Raw genomic sequence first — 19182 nt, 5'->3', positions numbered from 1 at the left:
TGCCAGAGTTTCAAGGAGGTGTACAAGAGCAAGATAGATCAGCTGGTTGAGTGGTGTCACTGCAACAACCTTGCACTCATTGTCAGTAAGACCAAACAATTGATTATGGACTTCAGGAAGGGGAAGTTGAGGGAACACACACCAATCCTCATCAATGAATCAAAAGTGGAAAGGGTGAACAGTTTCAAGTTCCTGGGAGTCAACGTCTCTGCTGCATCCATGTGATCTCTGTCTCGGAGGCCGATGTTAGAACATCGTTATCCTGGGCCCAACACATTGATGCACTTACAAACGAAGGCACAACAGCAACTATATTTTATTAGGAGTTTGAGAAGGCACACAAAGACGTGCAATTTTCTACAGAAGTATCATGGAGAGCATTCTAACTGGTTGCATCACCGTCTGGTATGGAGGGGCTGCTGCATAGGATTGATTGAAACTGCAGAAAGTTGTAAGCTCAGCCAGCTGCATCATGGTCACTAGCCTCCTCAGCATCTAGGACATCTTCGAAAGGTGATACCTCAAAAGGGTGGCATCCATCATTAAGGACCCCAATCACCAGGACATGCCCTCTCCTCATTGCTAGCATTAAGGAGGAGGTACGGAAGCCTGAAGACACACACTCAGGTTTTAGGAACAGTTTCTTCCCCCGCCATCAGATTTCTGAATGGACAATGAACCCATGAACACTTCCTTAGTATTTTCCCTCTCTTTTTGCACTAATTATTTAATTAATTTTTATATGTACTTCTTATTGTAATTTATAATTTTTATTATTATTATTTATTGCAATGTACTGTTGCCGCAAAACAACGAATTTCACGATATATGTCAGTGATATTAAACCTGATATGGTGCCCACAATGGTGTGAAACTCTGCAGCGCTGATGCACCATTAGTGCACAATGGTAGAGTAGCCGTTAGTGCAAGCTATTGTTGCTTGGGGCATCAGAGTTCAGTTCAGTTCCAGTGCTGCCTGTAAGGAGTTTGTATGTTCTCCTTGTGACCTTGTGCGTTTCCTCCACGTGCTCTGGTTTCCTCCCACAGTGCAAAGATGTACCAGTTAGTAGGTTAATTAGTCAATGTAAATTGTCCTGTGATTAGGGTAGGTGGGTCATTGGGTAGCATGGCTTATTGGGCCAGAAGGGCCTGCTCTGCACTGTATCTTTAAATAAATAAATAAATAAGTTTCATATTTTTCATATCTCATAACTGCCTGAGCAATTCAGCCATCAGGTTTGCTGCAGTCTATCAGGGAAGTGAAGTATGTGCAGTGAAAATTACAACTGAGAAGGTGCTCAGGAAGCTTAATGGTCTGAGAGTGGATAAATCTCCTGGACCTGATGGTACACACCCTCGGGTTCTGAAGGAAGTAGCTGGAGAGATTGCGGAGGTATTAACAATGATCTTTTATGAATTGATAGATTCTGGCATTGTACGGGATGACAGGAAAATTGCAAATGTTACTCCGCTATTTAAGAAGGGTGGGAGGCAGCAGAAAGGAAACTATGACCTGTTAGCCTGACATCAGTGGTTGGGAATTTGTTGGAATCGATTGTTAGGGATGAGATTATGGAGTACCTGGAGGTACATGACACGATAGGCTAAAGACAGCATGGTTCCTGAAAGGGAAATCCTGCCTGACTAACCTACTGCAATTTTTTGAGGTAATTGCAGAAGGATAGACAAAGGAGATGCAGTAAATATGGTGTACTTGGATTTTCAGAAGGCCTTTGACAAGCTGCCACACGAGGCTGCTTCACAAGATAAGAGCCCATGGAATTACAGGGAAGTTACCAGCATGGGTGGAGCATTGACAGACCTGCAGAATACAGAGAGTGGGAATAAAGGTATCCTATTCTGGCTGGCTGCTGGTTACCAGTAGAGTTCTACAGGGGTCAGTGGTGGGACCGCTGCTTTTTAAAGATGTATGTCAATGATTTGGTCTGTGGGACTAGTGGATTTGTGGCTAAGTTTGCCAATGATACAAAGATAGGTGGAGGAGTGGGTAGTGTTGAGGAAACAGAGAGCCTGCATAGAGACTTAGATAGTTTAGGGGAATGGGCAAAGAAGTGGCAAATGAAATACAATGTTGGAAAGTGTATGCACTTTGGTGGAAGAAATAAATGGGCAGACTATTATTTAGATGGGGAGAGAATTCAAAATGCAGAGATGCAAAGGAACTTTGGAGTCCTTGGTCAGGATACCTTGCAGGCTAACCTCCAGTCTGAGTCAGTGATGCAGAAGGTGAATGCAGTGTTGGCATTCATTTCTAGAGGTATGGAATACATAGCAAGGATGTGATGCTGAGTGTGGTCAAATACACTCGTGAGACCACAGTTGAAGTATTGTGTGCTGTTTGGGCTTCTTATTTTAGAAAGGATATACTGACATTGGAGAAGGTTCAGAGAAGATTCACTAGAATGATTCCAGGAATGAAAGGGTTACCGTATGAGGAAGGTCTGGCAGCTCTTGGGCTGTATTCCCTGGAGTTCAGGAGAATGAGGGGGAATCTCATAGAAACATTCCAAATGTTAGAAGGCCTGAATAGATTAGATATAGCAAAGTTATTTCCCATGGTAGGGGAGTCTAGGACAAGAGGACATGACTTCAGGATTGAAGAACATCCATTTAAAACAGAAATTCAGAGAAATTACTTTAGTCAGAAACATAGAAACATAGAAAACCGACAGCACAATACAAGCCCTTTGGCCCACAATGCTGTGCCGAACAGGTACTTACTTAGAAATTACCTAAGGTTATCCATAGCCCTCTATTTTCCTAAGCCATGTACCTATCCAGGAGTCTCTTAAAACACCTCATTATATCCACATCCACGACCGTTGCTTGCAGCTGGAATTCCATGCACTCACCACGCTCTGTGTAAAAAAACTTATCCAAGACATCTCTTCTGTACCTGCTTCCAAGCACCTTAAAACTGTGCTCTCTCATGCTAGCCATTTCAGCCCTGAGAAAAAGCCTCTGACTCCCACATGATCAATGTTTCTCATCATCTTATACACCTCTATCACCCTCATCCTCCGCTGCTCCAAGGAAAAAACTCTCGTAAGGCATGCTCCCCGAACCAGGCAACATCCTTGTAAGTCTCCTCTGCACCCTTTCTATAGTTTCCACATCCTTCCTGCAGTGATTTGACCAGAACTGAACACAGTACTCCAAGTGGGTTCTGACCAGGGTCCTATATAGCTGTAACATTACCTCTCAGCTCTTAATCTCAGTCCAGCAATTGATGAAGGGCAATGCACTGTATGCTTTCTTAACCACAGAGTCAACCTGCGCAGCAGTTTTGAGTGTCCTATGGAGTTGGACCCCAAGATAACTCTGATCCTCCACACTGCCAAGTGTCTTGCCATTAATACTATATTCTGCCATCATATTTGACCTTCCAAAATGAACCACCTCAAGCTTATCCGAGTTGAATTCAATCTGCCACTAGTCATCCCAGTTTTGACTTTTATCAATGTCCCACTGTAACCTCTGACAGCCCTCCACAACCCCAACCTTTGTGTTACCAGCAAATTTACCAACCCATCCCTTCACTTCCTCATCCAGGTCATTTATAAAAATCATGAAGAGTTGGGGTCCCAGAACAGATCCCTGAGGCACACCACTGGTCACCGACCTCCATGCAGAATATGACCCGTCTAAAACCACTCTTTGCCTTCTGTGGGCAAGCCAGTTCTGGATCCACAAAGCAATGTTCCCTTGGGTCCCATGCCTCCTTAATTTCTCAATAAGCCTTGCTTAGGGTACCTTTTCAAATGCCTTGCTGAAATCCATATACACTACACCTACGGCTCTACCTTCATCAATGTGTTTAGTCACATCCTTAAAAAATTCATTCAGGCTTGTAAGGCATGACCTGCCTTTCACAAAGCCATGCTGACTATTCCTAATCATATTCTGCCTCTCAGGATCTTTTCCATCAACTTACCAACCACTGAAGTAAGACTCACTGGTCTATAATTTCCTGAGCTATCTCTACTCCCTTTCTTGAATAAGGGAACAACATCTGCAACCCTCCAATCCTCCAGAACCTCTCCTGTCCCCATTGATGATGCAAAGATCATTGCCAGAGGCTCAGCAATTTCCTTCCTTGCCTCCCACAGTAGCCTTGGGTACATCTCATCCAGACCCAGAGACTTATCCAACTTGATGCTTTCCAAAAGCTCCAGTACATCCTCTTTTTAATGTCTGTATGGTCAAGCTTTTCAATCTGGTGTAAGTCATCCCTACAAATGCCAAGATCCTTTTCTGTAGTGAATACTGAAGCAAGGTATTCGTTAAGTACCTCTGCTATCTCCTCTGGTTCCATACACACTTTTCCACTGTCACACTTGATTGGTCCTATTCTCTCACATCTTATCCTCTTGCTCTTCACATACTTGTAGAATGCCTTGGGATTTAATCCTGCTGGCCAAGGCTCTCCTAATATCATTGTTAAGCTCCTTCCTGCTTGCCTTATAATCTTCTAGATCTCTATCATCACTTAGTTTTTTGAAGGTGGTAAATCTGTGGAATTTGTTGCCATGAGTAGCTGTGGAGGCTAAGTTACTGGGTACATTTAAGGCAGAGATAGATAGGTTCTTGATTAGCCAGGGCATCAAAGGGTATGGGGAGAAGGCAGGGGAGTGGGATGACTGGAAGAATTGGATCAGCCCATGATTGAATGGCGGAGCAGACTCGATGGGCCAAATGGCCTACTTCTGCTCCTAAATCTTATGGTCTTATAGTCTTAATCCCACCCCCCACCTTTCCTCTCTTACCTCTTCAAAGTTTAAAAGTTCAAAGTTCAAAGTAAATTTATTATCAAAGTACATGTATGTCACTATATACAACCCTGAGGTTCATTTTCTTGTGGTCACACTCAATAAACCCTATAACCATGGTAGAATCAATGAAAGACCGCACCAAAAGGGCAGACAACCATTGTGCAAAAGACAATAAACTGTGCAAATACAAAAAGAAAGTAGAAGATCTTAAATAAATAAACAAATACAAACAATTAATTAATAAGCAATAAATATTGAGCACATGAAATGAAGAGTCCTTGACAGTGAGTCCATAGGTTGTGGGAACAGCTTAGTGATGGGGCAAGTGAAGTTAATTGAAGTTATCCCCTCCAGTTCAGGAGCCTTGATGATTGTGGAGTAATAACTGTTCCTGAACCTGGTGGTGTGAGTCCTGAGGCTCCTGTACCTTCTTCCTGATGGCAGCAACAAGAGGAAATAGTGATCTGGTTGGTGGGTGTCCCTGCTGATGGATGGTGCTTTCCTGTGACAACATTTCGTGTAGATGTACTCAGTGGTGCAGAGAGCTTTACCCATGATGGACTGGGTCGTGTCCATGACTTTTTGCATTTTCCATTCAAGGTTACTGGTGTTTCCATATCAGGCTCTAATGCAGCCAGTCAATATACTCTTCACCACATCTATAGAAGTTAGTCAAAGTTAAAGATGTCATGCCTATTCTTCACAAACACTTAAGGAAGTATGCCCATTGCCAATTCTCTGCCCACTCCCCTGTACCAGGGATAATTTAGGGTACATGTATTTGGGATGTGGTGGCAAACCCAGCATTTGGGAGCATATGCAGACTCTGAGGCAGCAGTGGAGGTGAGTATCAAGCCTAGGTTGTTTGAGCTATGGGGCACCTCCTTACACAAACACCAGCAATCCATTGGCCCTTTAGTTGATCTTCTGTACAAGACCTTGTAATGATCTGGACTAGTGGGTAGCTGAGTTTCATTTGACTTCTATAGAACCTGATTTTTTTAAATTTGGGAAATCCTCTGCTCTAGTGATTTCTTGAGACAGCAGGCTAACCAGCCTATAATTCCCTGGATACCCTTACATGACAGATCTTCAGTCGATCAAGGGAAACCTGCAGATGTAGTGTATTTGAATTTTCGGAAGGTGCTACATAAAAGGCTGGTGCTAAGGGCACACTGTTACAGTGGAAGTGAGTGAGCTTGGATTGAAGATACATTGAAGAGAATTAGAATAAATAAGTTTTATTTGGAATTAGAAAGATGTGGATCATGGAGTGACCCGGGGATCCAAGTCTTCAGGCCTTAATCACATACCTGTTATGTTACTGATCTGGAGGAGGGAGCAGGCTGTAAAGTACCCAGGTTTATTAATGACACCAAAACAGGTGGGAGTGCATGTTAAGCAACAGCATTAATGAATTGGAGTAATTTAACAAATTGAGGTTAATGAGGAAAAATGTGAAGGAGGAGGAATCAAAAAACAGACTATTACCTCATGGAGAGAAACTGTACACGAGTCAAGATCAGAGGGATTAATGTGCCCCTCTGCATGAATCACAAAGGAAATGATCAGGCTGCTGCTGCAGTTAAGAAGGCAGATGACACATTGGTCTTTAGAACATAGAACATATTTGCAAAGGCATTGGCATTTGGAAATTGGGAGGTATTGGTGCAATTGAATAACTCATGGGTGAGGCCACACCTGGAGACTGAGCACAGATTTTTGTCTCCTCATTTAAGGAAGGAAATACACGCATTGTGAGCATTCCAAAAGAGATTGACTGTGCTAATGTCTGAGTGTAAAATGTTGTTTATTCCAAGCAGCTACCAGAATTAGAGCCATGTTATTGGGGAAGTGAGTGTGCATGGATAGAAGACAGGTTTTCATATAGAAACAGAAAAGTTTTGGAAAATGAGTGGACATGACATGATATCTGCAGACACTTTTACAAATAGGGCAACCTCATACAAACGGACTTACTAGGTACACCTGTAAATCTGCTCATTAATGCAAATATCTAGTTACCTAATCATGTTGCAGCAACTCAAAGCAAAAAAGCATTCAAACAATGGTCAAGAGGTTCAGTGATTGCTCAGCCTAGACATCAAATCAGGAAGAAGTTTGATCGAAGTGGCTTTGACCGTGGAATGATCAAAGTATCATTCTGAGTATCTCAGAAACTGCTGATCTCTCGAGATTTTAATACACAACAAGGAAAATGGTGGAAAACACAAAAAACAAAAAAAAAAATTCACTGAGCAGCAGTTCTGCGGGCGAAAATGTCTTGTTAATGAGAGACAAACAACAAACAAATGCAAACAACAGGAATTCTGCAGATGCTGGAAATTCAACACACATCAAATTTGCTGGTGAACACAGCAGGCCAGGCAGCATCTCTAGGAAGAGGAACAGTCGACGTTTCAGGCCGAGACCCTTCACGTCCAGTACCCATTTTCAGCTGGAACAGTGTGTGGTTAACTGCCTTGCTCAAAGACACAACACGCTGCCTTGGCCGAGACTCAAACCCATGATCTTCAGATCGTGAGCCCAACGCCCTAACCACTTGGCCACGCGCCACACACATTATTAAGTAAAGGAAGTATCAAATAAGGTGGTTAGTGGATATATAAGAGGGTAGTACTTTATACTTTATTGTTACCAAACAATTGATACTAGAGCGTACAGTCATCACAGCAATATTTGACTCTGTTCTTCGTGCTCCCTGGAGTGCAAATCAATAGTAAATATTAAAAATTTGAATTATAAATCATAAATAGAAAACAGAAAAGGGAAAGTAAGGTAGTGCAAAAAAACAGAGAGTCAGGTCCGGATATTTAGAGGGTACGGCCAAGATCTGGGTCAGGATCCATTCAAAAGTCTTACCACAGTTGGAAAGAATCTGTTCCCAAATCTGGCCATTTGAGTCTTCAAGCTCCTGAGCCTTCTCCCAGAGGGAAGAGGGATGAAAAGTATGTTGACTGGGTGGGTCGTGCCCTTGATTATCCTGGCAGCACTGCTCCAACAGCATGTGATGTAAAGTGAGTCCAAGGTTGGAAGACTGGTTTGTGTGATGTGCTGGGCTGTGTTCACGATCTTCTGCAGCTTCTTCCGGTCTTGGACAGGACAACTTCCATACCAGGTTGTGATACACCCCAGAAGAATGCTTTCTACGGTGCATCTATAAAAATCAGTGAGGGTTTTAGGGGACAGGCCAAATTTCCTTAGCTTCCTCAGGAAGTAAAGGCACTGGTGGGCCTTCTTGACAGTGGACTCTGCTTGGTTGGACCAAGTCAGGTCATTTGTGATATTGACCTCGAGGAACTTAAAGCTTTTGACTTGTTCCGCTTGCGCACCACCGATGTACAAAGGGTTGTGCGGTCCGCTACTCCTTCTGAAGTCAACAACAACAGCTGATCATACGGCATGGAAATGCATGCTTTGGCCCATGCTGACCAAAGTGCCTTCCCGAGCTTGTCCCATTTGTCTGCATGAGATCCGTATTTTTCCTATCCATGTACCTGCGCAAATGTCTTTTAACTTTTGTAACTGTATGCACATCTATCACGTTCATTGGTAACTCATTCCATATACCAACCACTCTCTGTGTGAAAAACACACAAAGAACTGTGAAGTGATGCAAGAGAAAACTGTGTATTAAATGGAAGGACCATTAGTAGCTTTGATGTTTAGAGAGAGTGAATGAGGCAGAGAGTTCTACCACATGGAAACATACCCTTTAGTCTACAAAGGCCCATGCTGATGAAGGTGCCAGTCCCATTTGCCTATATTTGTTCTACACGCTCTAAGCTTTTCCTATCTAAAGCTGGGATTGTAACTTGCACAGAGGAAGATGGCTGTGGTTGTTGGAAGTCATCAGGAGAATCCCCTTGGCCAAATCACCCTCAGCTACTTCATCAATGATCATTTCCTGTAAGAAATGGAATAACCAATGTGCTTCACATTCAGTGGGATTAACAATACCAAGTCTTGTAGCATCAAGCGTGCTGGAACAGCCATGTAAACACTACAAGGGCACATCAGTGGCTGGCTAAACCGTAGAAAGGACTCACCTCCCCAAACCCCAGATCCTTCCCACAAGGCCCAGTCAGTAATGTCACTGAACATTCCCCACAGCTGTGTGACAGCTGCTCGAGAGGTTTGACGCTCTTCAGGATAAAGGGACACACTTGATTAGTGCCTCACTCTCTCTAGCCAGCAACGCAACAGAGTGGGTACCATCTACAAAATGCCATCCAGTTAACCACTTAGGCACCACCCAAATCCACAGCCTCCATGGCCCAGAAGGACAAAAGCAGAGTGGGAACACACTACCTGCAGTTTCCCCTCTGTCTGTCTTTCGGAGGACGACCTCTGTGTGTGAGTGTGCTGTGCGTGGGTGAGAAGTAGGAAAGAGGCTTGTTTTACTGCAGTTTTGTTGCCTGCTGTGTTCTGTGTTGTTCTGCTAGGCATTGCAGGCATGCTATGTCGGTTTCAGAATGTGTGGCGGCACTTGTGGTCTGGCCCCAGCACTTAGTAAGTTTCCATTGGTTATTAATGCAAATGCCGCATTACACTGTATGCTTCGGAGCACATGTGATAAGTAGATGAATCTGAAACTGGACATCTCACTCTATGCTTACTTGGAAGCGTATCACTAGTCCTTCATTGTCCCCGGATCTAAATCCTGGAAGACCTTCCCAGTAGCACTATAGAAACATTTGTGAAGATCAGTAGTTAAAGAAGGTAGCTCATCACCACTCTCTCAAGGGTGCTTAGGAATGGCCTTGGCATGCAGATCGTAAAGTAATTTTAAGAAGTTTCTATGGAGAGCTCACCCGCCACACCAACTCTGCTGAACTCAGTGCCAAGGGAACCAAGTACAGCTTCATTTCCCAGCTACACTTCCAAGTGAATCCAGCAAACAACAACTCTGTGTATTGAGTGAACCTAATCCCATCTCACTTTAGGGAAGGTAATTTAGCCCTGGAGTGTACTTTATCTAAAGTGGATGAATTATAGATAAAGGCTGTGAAGATATATGTTCTAATCTTTTGAATGGAAAGGATTATAAAGCATGATTTCATAAGACCAGAAGACAGTAATACCATTGGAGCAGAATTAAGACACTTAACCTACCGAGTCTGCTCTGTCATTCAATCATGGCTTATTTATTTTTCCTCTCAACCCCATTCTCCTGCCTTCTCCCTTTAACCTTTGACATCCTTACTAATCAAGAACCCATTGACCTCCTCTTTAAATATATCCAATGACTTGGCCTCCGCAGCTGTCTGTGACAATGAATTCCACAGATTCACCACCCTCTGGCAAAATAAGTCCCTCTTCATCTCTCACTGAAGTGTTTAAGGACTGATTTGTTAACACAGAGAAAGAGAGACTATTTCCTCTGGTGAAAGATCCTAAGCACAGGGGAGTCATCCTGAAACTGGAACCAGACTATCCCCAAGTGTAAATAGGGACTAGACTGCACAGAGAGATGGTCCAGGATCTAACTACTATCACATATCAGAATGCCTTGCTCCTGTTAGACAGTTGTACAGAAATGGGCCCTTCAGCCCACCTTGGTTCATGGTTCTCTTTATTACCATCCACACTAATCCCAGTTGCACTCATTGTCCTTATATTTCTATACATTCTTTCTTTCAACAGCTGTCTAAGTACCTCCTAAACAGTGACTTTATCTGACTCTACCACCTCCCTTGACAGTGTGTTCCAGATATCAACTACTTCTGGCATTAAAACTTTCCCCTCAGATTGCCTTGAAAACTCCTCTCATCTTAACCCCATACCTTCTTGTTTTTGGTATCTTTACCATGATGCCAATGATAAATTCTTTGCTTTAAGCATTCACTTTTTCATGTCTTCCTTTACCCCAGTGTCTGCCTGCTGGGTTCGTCCCTGCATTTCCAGACAAAAAAACCAAGATTTAAAAGGTACAAAGCTCAGTCACAGAGATGCCCCTGCCTCAGACTTTACAAGGATTTCCAACATAGTCAAGTCAAACTTACGCAGGGATCCCAGCTGTCATTTCCAGTCACAGGACTTGGTGTTCTAAGACTCAGCTGTTCTGTGTCTTCTATGACTTGCTTGTTATAATGAATATTGTTGATCCATCTTGGAGCTGAGGAATTGCCAGAACTGTTGAATCAGAATATAGAAAGTGTGCAAATAAAGTGTGGCGTTTCTTTGTGATACTACTCAAGATTCTCTCGGAGGAATGGTCACAGCTTGGAGCGTGCCTGAGTTGCTTGGTTACATCCACCTGGGAACAGAGTTAGAGGAAAGGAAATACCACATATCCCACAAGGTATAATTAGATATTGTTGAAACAACCTTCTTGTTTTCCATTATGTGATTGGTTTCGTTATAATCCTGACTGCCATCCTAACTATTTCCTGTATTCTTTGTTCCTGGGACTCAGGGTACATTGAGATACCAAGCGAGCAGCTTAGAGTATTCATGTCTCTCCATGGCTACTCAGGCCACCTCTAATCCTACAAACCTTGCATATTTCTGTATTTCTTTAATTTGGTTTTATTGTTATCATCACTGACCCATTCTCTCCACCAGCTGCGGCAAGTCCCTGTGACAGTTAGACCCAGACCCTGGAATTTCTTCATAATCCCCTCCTTCTTTAAACACTCTTTGGCACCAGTAGCATGTCTATCTTTAAGAATATTTGTTCCTTCAACTTGAGTTGTCAGTTTTTGGTTGCAGCCATGGCTATTTGTCTGAACTGATCCATGTGATCTGGGTGTTTCACTTCCCCAGCTTCCTATAAAAAACCTCGTCACTGCACACATTCATCACATTGCACGGTGTCATGGGCTTTTACAGCACAGAAACAGATCCTTGGCTCAACTGTCCCCTGCCAACCAGGGTGCCCCATCCAAGCTGGTACCACTTGCCCGTTTTTGGCCCATATCCCTATAAACCTTCCAAATCCTGTACCAGTCAAACTATCTTTTATTATACCTGGCTCAATGACTTTATCTGGCAATTTATTCCAAATACATACCACCCTTTTGTAAAAAATGTTTCCCTCAATTTCCTATTAAATCTTTTCACTCTGTGCCCTCTAGTTCTTGATTCCTCAAACATGAGGAGAAAAGGCTAAGTATATTCACCCTGTCTATGCCCATAATTATTTTACACACCTTTATAATAGCAACCCCCATTTGCCTACACTCAAAAGAATAAAGCCTTAGCCTAGCCAACCTCTCTCCAGAACTCAGTTCCTCAAACCTTGACAACTTCCTGGTCAATCCTTTTTGTTCTCTATCCGGTTTAGTAACATCTTTCCTATAAGAGAGTAACTAAAGTTCAAAGCAATATTCCAAGTGTGCCCTCACCAACATCTTATACAAGCGTGCCATGACTTCCCAACTTTTAGAGTCAGCAAGTAGTGCTGCAGCCACACAGCATCAGCACCAGCAACCCAGGTTCAATCCTGGCTTTAGGTACTGTCAGTATGAAGTTTGCAGATTCTCCATGTGACTGAAGGAGCTTTCACCCGGGTGCTCTGATACCCTAAAAATATGCTGGCAGGTAAACTGGCTGCTGGAATTATGCCGATAGTGTTGGTCAGCAGCAGGAGAGTCAGGGGAAGTTAATTGGTATGTGAGAAAGGATGTGGGGTGATGTGGAAGAGTGGAACTGTAAGTCTGGAGGTTATGGTGCAAGGCAGAGAAGGTTTTGGGTCTAACATGGCCAAATGAGAGCAGTATAAATCGATACATTGAACACACTTTAGTGTGCTAAAGTGTCTGCTTCTGTATGTACAACTTATGACTCTACACAAAGTACTTACACCTATGTGTAACTTTGGTAGGTCTTCAGTGAGACACTCCCCACTGAGTGGACAGGACCTGCAATATCAATGCTCGGGTTGTATTGGTTCACTGCATGCAATGCAGAACAAAACAGTGAGGTACACAGCAGCAATTCCAGGTGGGACAGGGGTAGCATGCTACCACATCACTAAAGCTGGCAGCACAGTCGGTCACAATTTATATGACTGGACTTCAGAATCAAAAACATAAATAATAATAAATGCAGTTTGGACGAGTGATTGGCCAATGAATTTAAACATTCATATGAGTGAAGTTAAGAAATTTTGTTTGAAAAATTGCAAAGTTCTCTATAGTTTTGCAAACTAAGGATATAAATGGGAAGAGGAGCAAACAGATTTGTTGTGAAGTACCTAAAGATGAATACATCCCTGGATATACAAGGGTTTGGAGTTCCTGCAATCTGGAGCAACACAAAAAGTGTTGGAGGAAGCAATTGTGGAGGGAAATGGACAATTGACATTTCAGGTCAAGATTCTTCATCTCCACTGAAGGGTAAAGGGGAGATGGCCAAAATAAAAAGGTGGAAGGCAGGGCCAAACAATAACTGGCAGGTAACAGGTGGATCCGGGTGAGAGGAGGGATGATTGTAAGATAGAATTAGGCCAAATTGCCTATTGGGACTGTTCCACCATTCCATTATTTCTGATTTATTATCGCTCTCAACCCCATTCTCCTGCCTTTTCCCCATAAACTTGATGTACTGGCTAATCAAGAACCTATCAACTTCCACTTTACATATATCAATGGATTGGCTGCCACAGCCATCAGTGGCAAAGAATTTCACAGATTCTCCACCCTTTGGCTCAAGAAATCCATCCTCATCACTGTTCCAAATGGATAACCTTGTACTCTAAGGTTGTGCCCTCTTGCCCTAGTCTCACCCACTATCAGAAACTTCCTCTCCACGTCAACTTCATCTAGGCCTTTCAATATTTGATAGGTTTCAGTAAGATCCCTCCTTATTCTTCTAAACTCCAGTGAGTACAGGCTCAGAGGCATCAAACACACCTCATATGTTAACTCTTTAATTCCTGGAATTATTCTTGTGAACCTCCTCTGGGCCCTCTCCAACATCAGCTCATCTTTTCTTAAATAAGGGGATCAAAACTGTGGTCTGACAAATGCCTTATACAGCCTCAGCATCACATCCTTGTCCTTAAATTCTAGTCCTCTTGAAATAAATGCTAACATTGCCTTTGCCTTCCTTGCAACCAGTTCAATCTAGAAATTAATCTTTAGGGAATTCTGCATAAGGACTCCCAAGTCCATTCGCACCTTTGATTTTTGAATTTTCTCCCCATTTAGAAAATAGCCTGCACCTTTCCTTCAACCAAAGTGCATGACCAAACATTTTCCTACACTATATTCCGTCTGACACTTTGCCTATGACCCCAGTTCTGCAGACGTCCTGCTTCCTCAACACTACCTGCCCCTCTACCTACTTTTGTGTTGTCTGCAAACTTGGCTACAAAGTCATCAGCTCCATCATCCAAGTTGTTGATGTGTAACATGAAAGGAAGCAGTCCCAATAAGGACCCCTGTGGAACACCATTAATCACTGGCAGCCAACCCGAACAGGTCCCTTTATTCCCACTCTTTGCATCCTGTCAGTCAGCCAATCTTCTAACCATGCTGGTATCTTTATTTCAACATCATAGGCTCTTATCTTATCAAGCAGCCTCATCGAGACACCTTATGAAAGGCCTTCTGAAAATCCAATTAAACAACATCTACTGATTCTTTGTTATTTCCTGAAAGAATTCCAACAGATTTGTCAGGCAAGATTTCCCCTTTATGAAACCATGCTGAATTTGGCCTATTTTATCATGTGTCTCTAAGTACCCTAATACCTTATTCTAAAAAATCGACACCAACATCTTTTCAAACACTGAAGTCAGGTTAACTGCCCTGTACTTTCCTTTCTCCTGCCTCCCTCCTTTCTTAAAGAGCAGAGTGACATTTGCAATTTTCCAGTCTCCAGACCCCATTCCAGGATTGAGGGGTTCTTGAAAGATCATTACTAACACCTCCACAATCTTTTCAGCTACCTCTTTCAGAACCCTGGGGTGTAGACCATCTGGCCAGATGACTTATCAACCTTCAGACCTTTCAGATTCCCAAGCACCTTGTTCTTAGTAATAGAAACTACACTCATTTCTGCATTCCACCCTCCTGACACTCTCAAATTTCTGGCATGCTGCTAGTGTCCTCCACAGTGAAGACTGACTTAAGTACATCTGCTATTTCTTTGAACCCCCCCCCCGCCCCATTACTACCTCTACAGCATCATTTTCCAGTGGTGCAATATTACTCCTGCCTCTCTTTTATTCTTTATCTATCTGAGAGGGAGGAATCCGCTAGGAATGGAGAGCGGACCATAGGAGAAAGGAAAGGAGGAGGGAAACGCAGGAGGAGGTGATTGGCAGGTGATAAGAGGTAAAAGGCCAGAATGGGGATCGAAGAAGAGGGGAGGTGGAGGGAAACAGTTTTTTACTGGTAGGAGAAATTGTTATTCATGGCATCAGGTTGGAGGCTACCCAGACGGAATATAAGATGCTGCTTCTTCACCCTAAGGGTGGCTTCATCTTGGCACAAGAAGAGGCCATAGACCGACATGTTGGAACGGAAATGGGAATCAGAATTAAAATGTTTGGCCACTGGGAAGTTCCACTTTTGGCAGACGGAGCAGAGGAGTTTGACAAAGCAGAATCCCAATTTACAATGGATCTTATCAATGCGCTGGAAGCACCAGACACAATAGACAACCACAGCAGATTTGCAGGTGAAGTGTTAATTGGATGGACAGTTTAGGGCCCTGAATGGAGGTGAGGGAGGGGTGAATGTGGCTCCTAGACCACTTGCAGGGATAAGTGCCAGGAAGGAGATTAGTTGGGAGGGATGAATGGCCAAGGGAACCACGGAGGGAGTGATCCCTGTAAAAAATGGAGAGAAGGGAGGTAAAGATGTGTTTGGTTGTAGGATCCCTTTGCAGAGATGTTGCAGAGAATAATATGCTGTATATGGAGGCTCATGCAGTAGCAGGTAAGGACAAGAGAAACTCTTCCACTGTTAAGTTGGCAGGAAGATGGGATGAACGTGGATGTTTGGGAAGTGAAGGAGATACTTCTTATTTCATCTTTTCTCTCTCTTTATGGCTTTTTTAGTTGCCTTCAGTTAGTTTTCAAAAGCTTCCCAAACCTCTAACTTCTGACTAATTTTTGCTATATTATATACCCTCTCATTTGTTTTTATGCTGTTTTTGACCTCCTTTGTCAACCATGATTGTCTCATCCTCCCTTCAGAATACTTCTTCATCTTTAGGATGCACCTGTCCTGAGCCTGCTGAATTGCCCCCAGAAACTCCAGCCATTGCTGCTCTGCCATCATCCCTGCTAGTGTCCCCATCCAATCAACTTTGGCTAGCTCCTCTCTCATGTCTCTGTAATTCTCTTTACTCCACTGTAGTACCAATACATCTGACTTCATCTTCTCCCTCTCAAACTGCAGGGTGAATTCTATCATATTATGATCACTGTCTCCTAGGGGTTTCTTTATCTTAAGCTCCCAATTCAAATATGGTTCATTACACCATTCAAATCATGATTTGCAGATGAGGGAGGGAGGGAGAGAGTGAGCTCAGAAGTTGAGAGAGAGTTCTGATTCAAATTTATATTTTTTATCACATTTTCATGAAAACATAGGGTGAAGTGTGTCATTTATGTTAACAACCAGCACAACCTAAGAATGTGGCAAGTGTCGTCACACATTCTAGCACCAAAATAGCATGATCACAATGTTCATTAGAGCAACACAGAACATGATAGGTGGAAGTGATGAAGACCTGAAGATGATGGAATCTGATAGGAGACAAATGTTACCTGACAGAAAATCTTACCTGACAAATCTGTTGGGATCCTTTGAAGAAATAACAAGCAGGATAGACAAAGGAGAATTGGTGGATGTTGTGTATTTGGATTTTCAGAAGGCCTTTGATAAGGTGCCAAACATGAGGCTGCTTAACGAGCTATGAGCCCATGGTATTACAGGAAGGATTCTAGCATGGATGAGACAGTGGCTGATTGGCAGGAGGCAAAGAGAGGGGGTAATGGAGCCTTTTCTGGCTGGCTGCCAGTGATTAGTGGTGTTCCACAAGGGTGTGTGTTGGGACCAATTCTTTCTATATTATATGTTAATGATTTGGGGGAATGGGCAAAGATATGGCAGATGGAATACAGTGTCGAGAAGTGTATGGTCATGCACTTTGGTAGAAGAAATTAAAGGGTTGATAAATACAAATACAAAAATCTGAGGTTCAAAGGGACTAGGGAATCCTTGTGCAGGATTCCCTAAAGGCTTAATTTGAAGGCTGGGTCTGTGGTGAGGAAGGCAAATGCAATGTTAGTTTTCATTTCAAGAGGACTAGAATACAAAGAAAGCAAAGATGTAATACTGAGATTTTATAAAGCACAGGTGAGGCCTCACCTGGAGTGTTGTGAACAAGTCTGGACCCTTGTTGTAGAAAGGATATGCTGAACATAGAACATAGAACAGTACAGCACAGTACTGAAACTGGAGATGGTTCAAAAGAGGTTCACAAAAATTGCTCCAGGATTGAATGGCTTGTCATATGAAGAGTGTTCGATGACTCTGGGCATGTAATGCTGGAGGAACTCAGCAGGCCAGGCAGCATTTATGGAATAAAAAAGTAAAGGTGATGTTTTGGGCTGAAAGCCTTCAGCAGGATTTGGTCTTGCTTTTCTTCTAATAGATGATGCCTGGCCTGCTGAGTTCCTCCAGCATTTTGTGTGACAGACAACTGATGGAGGAGCACAATGGATCAAGCAGCATCAGTGGAAGGGAATACACATAGGATTAAGATGTGAGGGAAAAAGATGTAAAGGAGGGTTAATGGAGCAAGCTGCCAAAAGTAGTTACTGCCCATTATGCCACTGGCACTTAGGGTAGCAATGAAGGTCCTCCATCTCTCTCTGCATAGTCGCACACAAATATAGAAGGATTCTTCATTGTTGTCTCTGTAACAATTATTTTTTTACCAGTCAGTGTGCCAGCCCTAAGCTGAACCCACACTCACCCCCCCCCCCTCACCAACCTGAAGGTGCCAGTGGACCACTCATCATAGTCTGGCCCTTACCTTTTGACACAGGTGACCCTACCGAGAACCAAAGCATAAAGCCAACATAGCTCTCCAGGTCATTGAGGCACGTAAGCCTCCAGACGCTATGTCAAGGTTGTGGTCTTCAGAAGAACTAGTGGAATAAAATTACAATGTTTAAACAGCATCTAAAAGTTCTACCTGTTTCTCCCACCAGACCTACTTGACCTCACCTCTTTCTTCTTCTCAATTTGCTAACCTACTACAAATAGGAAGGAGGAGGTAGCAGCATTAAGGATACAGAGCAGATTCACCAGGATCTTGCCTGGGATGAATGTTTCTGTTACGTAAAGAGACTAGAGAGGCCGGGGTTCTTTTCTTTAGAGTGGAATTTGCTGCTAAGGACCTAATAAAGGTGTGCAAAGTTAAGAAATGCAAGGATAGAGTAGATAGCAGAAAATTTTACCCCATCACAGAGGCACCTAAAAGTAGAGGAGATGGGTTTTGACTAAAAGGGATCTGTGGAAGAACTGTCTTACTCAGAGGATGGTTGGAATCTGGAACTCATTGCCTGTGGGAGTGGTGGAGGAAAGTACTGTCACAACATTTAATAAATATCTAAATGTACTCCTGAATCACCAAGGCATCATTGGCTTTGGCTCAAATGCTGGTAAATATGAGTATTGATTATTAGCAAAGGCGAGTGAGCCAAGGAACAAATTTAAGTCTTATATTACTATGCGACCTTAAAACGAGTGGAAAGTATTCACTTAGCTCTAAACACTGTCCTTGGCATTCATCTATGAATTTTCATTTTCATTCTTATTGGGGCCCATCTTCCTGATACAAGCTTCAGCTATTTATACGCCAAGATCTCATTTTCAATTCCCATTTCCGTTGGCAGTTAATCTTTCCCAATGCACGCTTTTGTATCTATTGATCATTTAAAACTGTACACCTAAAACCATAAACAGGAACTATTACCTTGAACAAGTCCCCTTAGCCACAGCCCAAGTTCAGCAAAGAAATTGCAAAGAGGTCTTCTGGCCAATACCTTCTGTCCCAGCACAGTCTGATTCCCCACACATTGGGCCTTGCAGCTTTGAATGTGCTGACTAGGATCAAATGTGTTACTGCTGCCTCTCTGTCCATGCATTGGAGGAAAGGTTGCTGACACCAAGAGACTTCTGCCAAATTCTAAGCCACACAAGAAAGGGGATGGTTTACATAGAACATGGAACAATAGAACTATTCGGCCCACAACTTTCTGCTGAATTTGATACCAATTTATACTAAGTGTCCTCTTCCTTTGTATTAAACACATCCCTCCATTTCTTTCATATTCATGTGTTTATCTAAAAGCTTTTTAATCTGAACTAACCTGTCTGCTTCCACTACTACCCCT

General features: G+C 42.9%; 1 protein-coding gene across 3 annotated transcripts in view; it reads right to left on the bottom strand.

Moving 5' to 3' along the window:
* trpm2 (transient receptor potential cation channel, subfamily M, member 2) overlaps window positions 1–19182 on the bottom strand; it is a 200612-nt gene that overhangs the window by 163287 nt on the left and 18143 nt on the right. Inside the window, exon 2 of one of the 3 annotated variants that reach the window (XM_072261151.1) lies at window positions 10820–10949. The exons of the other annotated variants lie outside the window; for them this stretch is intronic. The gene's annotated coding sequence lies outside the window, so the exon portion shown is untranslated. The remainder of the gene's footprint in view (window positions 1–10819; window positions 10950–19182) is intronic. 3 annotated transcript variants of the gene reach the window in all.

The sequence above is a fragment of the Mobula birostris genome, chromosome 6, assembly GCF_030028105.1.
Source record: "Mobula birostris isolate sMobBir1 chromosome 6, sMobBir1.hap1, whole genome shotgun sequence".
NCBI classification, from domain to species: domain Eukaryota; kingdom Metazoa; phylum Chordata; class Chondrichthyes; order Myliobatiformes; family Myliobatidae; genus Mobula; species Mobula birostris.
Note: the sequence above shows the minus strand (reverse complement) of the source record. Positions and strands in the feature narration are given on the sequence as shown.